The sequence below is a fragment of the Glycine soja genome, chromosome 4 (assembly GCF_004193775.1).
Source record: "Glycine soja cultivar W05 chromosome 4, ASM419377v2, whole genome shotgun sequence".
In the NCBI taxonomy this organism is placed as follows: Eukaryota; Viridiplantae; Streptophyta; class Magnoliopsida; order Fabales; family Fabaceae; genus Glycine; species Glycine soja.
In genome coordinates, this window is record NC_041005.1 from 27,188,217 (window position 1) to 27,194,648 (window position 6,432).

The following is a 6,432-nucleotide window of genomic DNA, read 5'->3' on the forward strand; positions in this document are numbered from 1 at the left end:
AACATTGAGTAGGACATGAAGTTTTCACCAAATTTTTTACCAAAGAGTTTTACTCTCTGGTAATCGATTACCAGAAGGTAGTAATCGATTACCAGTAGCCAGCATTTTTTTCAAACTGATTTACAAAGCTGTAATCAGTTACCATAATCATGTAATCGATTACCAGTGTTTTAAAATGTTAAGATTTTCAAAATTCAAAATGAAGTCACATCTGTTGATGTGTAATCGATTACACCTTAATGGTAATCGATTACCAGTGACTGATTTTGAAAAATACATTTCCAAAAGTCACAATTCTTCAAGTGACTTGTTTCTGAAGATTCTTTCAAAAGTCATAACTTTTTAAGTGACTAGTTTTAAAGAAATTGCCAAGAGTTACAAGCTTTGACTTGAGTCATCAAGAGATTATAAATATGTGACCATGGCATGAATTTGTAATCATCTTTTTCAACATCTCTTTCAACAATCAAGAAATCTATCTTTCAATCTTCTTTCTCAACATCATTCAACTCTTTCAACAGATTTTTTCTGATTCTTTTTCTCTTCATCTTTCTAAAAGTTTTTGTTCAAAACTTTTTCTTCCAAGTAAAGTTCTTTGTTCAAAAACTTGTGCTATTCATCTTTTTCATTCTCTTCTCCCTTTGCCAAAAGAACAAAGGACTAACTGCCTGAATTCTTTTGTGTCTCTGTTCTCCCTTTGCAAGAGAATTCAAAGGACCCCGCCTGAGAATTCTTTTGATTCTTCCCTTCCCTTTAAACAAAAGATCTCAAAGGACTAACCGCCTGAGATATCTTTTGTTTCCCCTTTACAAAGATTCAAAGGACTAACCGCCTGAGAATTCTTTGTGCCAACACATTGGAGGGTACATCCTTTGTGGTACAAGTAGAGGGTACATCTACTTGGGGATTGTTATACTAAGAACAAGAGAGGGTACATCTCTTGTGGATTAGTTCAAGTGGAGGGTACATCCACTTGGGTTTTCAAAGAGAACAAAGGAGGGTACATCCCTTATGGATCTTTGGCTTGTAAAGGATTTTACAAGGTTGAAAAGAAATCTCAAGAACCATAGGTTGCTTGGGGACTGGATGTAGGCACGGGTTGTTGCCGAACCAATATAAAATTCTTGTGTTTGTCTTCTTCTTCCCTACACTCTTTAATTTTCACTGTGTACTTTTCTTTTATGCTTTACTTTTGTTTAAATTACATAACTTAGTAGTAAAGCCTAATTGAATCTAGTAACATTAAGAAGGATAAGATTTTAATTAGTCAAGACACATTAATAATTAATTCAACCCCCCCTTCTTAATTATTCCGAGGCCACTTGATCCAACAAAAAGCATTCAATCCCACACTACCAAACAAAATTGCAATCTCCTTAGCCATAAACAGAACAACATTCTCATAGCCGTACACTAGATCTGTCAATTTGCACTCAATAGAGTCTCCTCATGACCATGTCCGACTTCAAAACAATCAGATTTTGGGAGCAACAAGATTTGATACGTTCTCACTACCGTGTGCAACATCTTCAAATTTTAACCTTAAGAAGAGAACCATGTACAATACCTTGTGTCATACCCTAAATTCGTCTGGGGACCTTCATTTGCTAATGTTTAGATTCTTGCTAACTGAATTAAGCTGCTTGACACCAATTGTCGTGCAATACAAAAGGTTTTTCGACGTTTCGAAAAAGAATGCGGAAAATACTCAAAAGGGAGGGCAAAAGGGTCATTTTCACACTTTTTCTGACCCCTGGCTCGCCCAGGCTAGCCTCTGGCTTGCCTGGGCCACCAAATCACTTCATAGTGAAGTAACCTGCTCGCTTGGGCGAGCAAGGTTGCTTCAGAATGAAGTAAACAGCTCGCTTGGGCGAGCTACCTTCATCCCAAATGCCTTGTTTTGCTATAAATAGGCGTGAAGGGAGGCTGAGGAAGGGGTCCTGAGGTCCAGAGGTCCAGAACTAAGAAGAAAGAAGAAGGAAGAAGAGGAAAAGAAGCTAAATCACCGCTGAATCGCGACTGCAATCGATTTCTACATCGTTCTTCGGTCGTTCTTCGTTCTTCATCCGGTTAGTATTTGCTTTTAAGAATTTGAACATGATTCATGGCCCCTTAGGGGTCTTTTTTATTGTTTTCTGCATCTTCATCTCCTTCTCCTATCATCGGTGATCGATTTTCTTTTGTGAAGTAAGTTTAACCGATCATTAGTACCGTAAGTTATCTTTAAAAAAGGGTTGAAGGTTAATAAGCAAAAACTAAGATAAAACCAACTTGTAATTAATTTCTTTTCATCAAAATATCGCTTGAGAAGATCGCTTCAAGGTCCAACGCCTTAACAATTCTCTCCGCCTTTCAAACTTGAGAAGATCGTTTCAAGGTCCAATGCCTTAATGACTCTCTCCTCTTTTCAAAAATCAAAAGATCGTTTCAAGGTCCAACGCCTTAAACGACCCTTTTGTTCTCAACTAAAATTAATCTTTCAAAAAGATAAAAATCAATTTAACAAACAAACTTTCAGACTTAAAGAACTATGTAGGTCGATTTCCCCATCGCACCTGAGGATACGTAGGAGCAAGGACAACACCCTTGTCGACCCCAAAAAAAAAAATATATATATATATAAAAAGGGAAGAAAATATAAAAAGGGAAAAGAATACCCAATTTTGAAGTCATGATCTGCACACTTGATTAGAGGCTGCCATCCCTTGTGATGGGCGCATGGGGTGATAATACCTTCCCCGTGCATAAACAAGTCCCGAACCCTCATTTTCAAAATATGCAGACCATCGCCTTTTTGGTTTTTCTAACGTTTTCCTCAAATAAACGTTGGTGGTGACTCCACTCATTTTCTCCCTCAGAGACAAATGCTTTGGCCCATCAGTCTTGGCCTTTTTGCCCTCCTACTGAAGGGTAAGTTGTGATAGTTGGCAACTCCATTGGGGACTTGTTAGAGAGTTAAGCCATTCAGTTAGTGTGCAATGTTTTTTATCACGACTTCTTTATTTATGTTCCCTTTTCCCTTTTATCTTTTGTACATATTTGTAAATAACCTTTGCTATGTTTTTGTGTTTGGTGTGTGTTTGTCTATCGATTACATTCATAGTTAGAAATATTTTTCCATGCACAAATGGCACCTACGCCTCGCACACACATTGAGATATTAGGCCTTATACCCGGGTCTAGGTGAGCCATAAGGAGTGGAGGTCGATCTGTGGTCATGTTGGGTCTCCGACTCGCTTGATGACAATGAAGCCTCATCTAGAGTTTTTCTCTTTTGGTGATGCATTGTCATTGATATTCCCTATCACCACAATGTATTTCCTAAGAGGATGATATCTCTAGAGACCAGTAAAGTTACGTGCAACCACCCTTGGGAATTATCACTAGAAGTGAACTTTTGGATCCTTTCCAATAGGTTCCTCAATTAGGGGGCACATAGAAAACTTACTCTGGCATATTCCTTGATTGTGTCATGCATCTCTTCATGGCATCATGATGGGCATATCATTCCTACATTTATCATATTCATGCATTGCATTTTGCATGAGTCATTGCATTATCATGCATCTTCATTTAACATGCTTTTGTTCTACAAACTGCGTACATTTTATTTTCATCGGTCGCATGTTATGCATGATCCTTGCATTTTCCTCTGCAAAACAATAAAACACAAAAAGAAGATAACAAAAAGAAAGTCCCAATGAAGCGTGAAAGTTCACACCACATTCTTAGTTACATGTGTTGGGTACCATGATAATAGCTATGAACCTACAATGTTAGGATTATACACTCATTTCTAAAAAAAATAATGATTGAAGAATGGTGCCTAATGTATGGTTAACTAGGAAATGATGGTTCTTAGGGCATCTCATGTCAATCTCATGATTGCATTTGCCATGCATAAGCATAAGTATGCCAGCTTGCAAAAGTTGGGGTAGAAGATGGATCGAGTTACATCGTTTCTTTGTCTACTGCCAACATGTAATTGTGCCAATTTACAAAAAAAATTGAGGACTGTTGACGTCCATTTGTTATTTCCAATTTCACTTTGACAAGATGTGACGGACCATGTGGTTTTAATGAAAATCTAAATTGATTCAACCCTATGTCCTGCGTAAAATTTTCAATACTTTGACAATGCATCATTCACATACATCCATTCTTTTCATTAGTTGTGTTTGCTCATTGCATTCTTTCCTTGAAATCAAAACTGTAATCATTGTTATCAAAAGGAAAGAATGCGCTTTACGGTGCCCTTACCGAACGCGTGCCAGAGCTAGAGTAATGAGTGAAATAGAGAAGGTGCAAGAGTGGATGAAGGCCGACATGGAGGCCATGAAAGAGCAAATGGCCACAATGATGGAGGCCATGAAAGAGAAAATGCCTACAATGATGGAGGCCATGATGAGCATGAAGAAGGTAATGGAGGTCAATGTGGCTGCAGTTGCCGCTACTAACGTCTTTGTTGAGGTGGACCCGACTCCCCCATCTGGCTTCAACCAAATGAATTATCCAACCTCAGATATGGTAGGTCAGGGAGGCAATGAGTTGGGAAGTACGGACGACCCCCATTTTGTGTAAGTTCATAACAAGCATGCCTTCCCACCATATGGCTTGCCTCCCAACTATACACCACCCAATGTGGCGCACACTCCCGATGAGAATGTCAATAACTCCACTCCTATACTCATTGAGAGCCAAAAACCTCAATCTGATCATGTGCATGTCTCTTAACCCATGAGGGAGACACATGAAGTACCCCACCACAATCTAGCTGACTTCGAGCCTCGCCTCGGATACGCCACTAAGGGACAAGCAGTTGGTGGTGTATCCCTACCAAACACTTTGGAGGGCCCTCAATTTTGCCCACAACCTCAACCTTTGGATTTTGCGGTGGGAAGAGTCCCTCCTGCTATGGTGGAAAAATGGAGATTTGATCTTATAGAGTAGAGGCTGAGGGCCATTGAAGGAGGCAAAGATTATGCTTTTGTTGACATGGTAGAGTTGTGCTTAGTTCCCGATGTCGTTATCCCTCCGAAGTTTAAGGTGTCAGATTTCGATAAGTACAAGGGGACTACTTGCCCCCAAGAACCACCTAAAAATGTACTGTCGGAAGATGGGGCCGTACGCGAAAGATGAAAAACTGTTAATGCATTTCTTCCAAGAAAGCCTTACTGAGGCAGCCATCACCTGGTATACTAACTTGGAACCTTCCCGAGTCCATTCTTGGAAGGACCTAATGGTTGCCTTCGTTAGACAGTATCAGTACAATTCAGATATGGCTCCATATAGGATGCAGTTATAGAGCATGTGTAAAAAAAAGCATGAATCTTTCAAAGAATATGCCCAACGGTGGAGGGATCTGGCAGCTCAAGTAGGGCCCCCAATGATGGAGAGGGAGATGGTACCATTGATAGTAGGCACATTACTAGTGTTCTACTATGAGAAGTTGGTAGGTTACATGCCTTCAAGCTTTGCCAATTTAGTTTTCACCGGCAAAAGGATCGAAGTGGGTCTGAGAAGAGGCAAATTTGATCATCCTACTTTGATGAATAAAAAGCCTAGGGCAAATAGAGAGAATGAGAAGGAGGGAGGAACCCATGTTGTGACGGTCGTTCCTACATGGTCAAATTTCCCACCAGCTCAACAATATCATTACTCAGCCAATATCGGCCCTTCTCATTACCCACCACCCTATCAACCAAGAATGCTCAATCATCCACAAAGGCCACCCCTAAATCAGCCACAAAGCACACCTGCCGCACATCCAATACCAAACACCACCCTTAACGCAAGCCAAAACACTAACTAGGGAAGGAATTTTCCAGCAAAAAAACCTATAGAATTCACCCCAATTTTGGTGTCATATATTGACTTACTCCCTTATTTACTCGATAATGCAACGGTAGCCATAACCCCAGCCAAGGTTCCTCAACCTCCATTTTTCTGAGGATACGACTTGAATGCAACATGTGCTTATCATGGAGGAGTTTCGGGGCATTCCATTGAGCATTGTATGACCTTGAAGCATAAGGTGAAAAATCTGATTGATGCGGGCCGGCTAAAATTTGAGGAGGATAATCATTTGTGAATTCTGACATTGGTAAGCGACACCATACATGGTGCAATTTGAAGGTTGTTGTTATATAACTCATTAGGATTTTCAAGTTTATGCCATTATTGTAAACCATAGTCACAATGCTAATAATATGGATAAATTTGATGTCCTTCTCTCACAATTACATCTTTGCTTATTTAACTTCCACTGGAATGTGAATGTAAGTTGTTTGGTTTGTTTTCTTGAGTGACCTACGTTCTTGATTTGATCTCTAAGTCTGTTCAATCAGGAATTGCTCATTCTCCACGTTTGGTGAGGGTACCATAAATGACGAGTAAAAACTAAAAAAACGTTTGATTGCCTGTGTTTCAAAT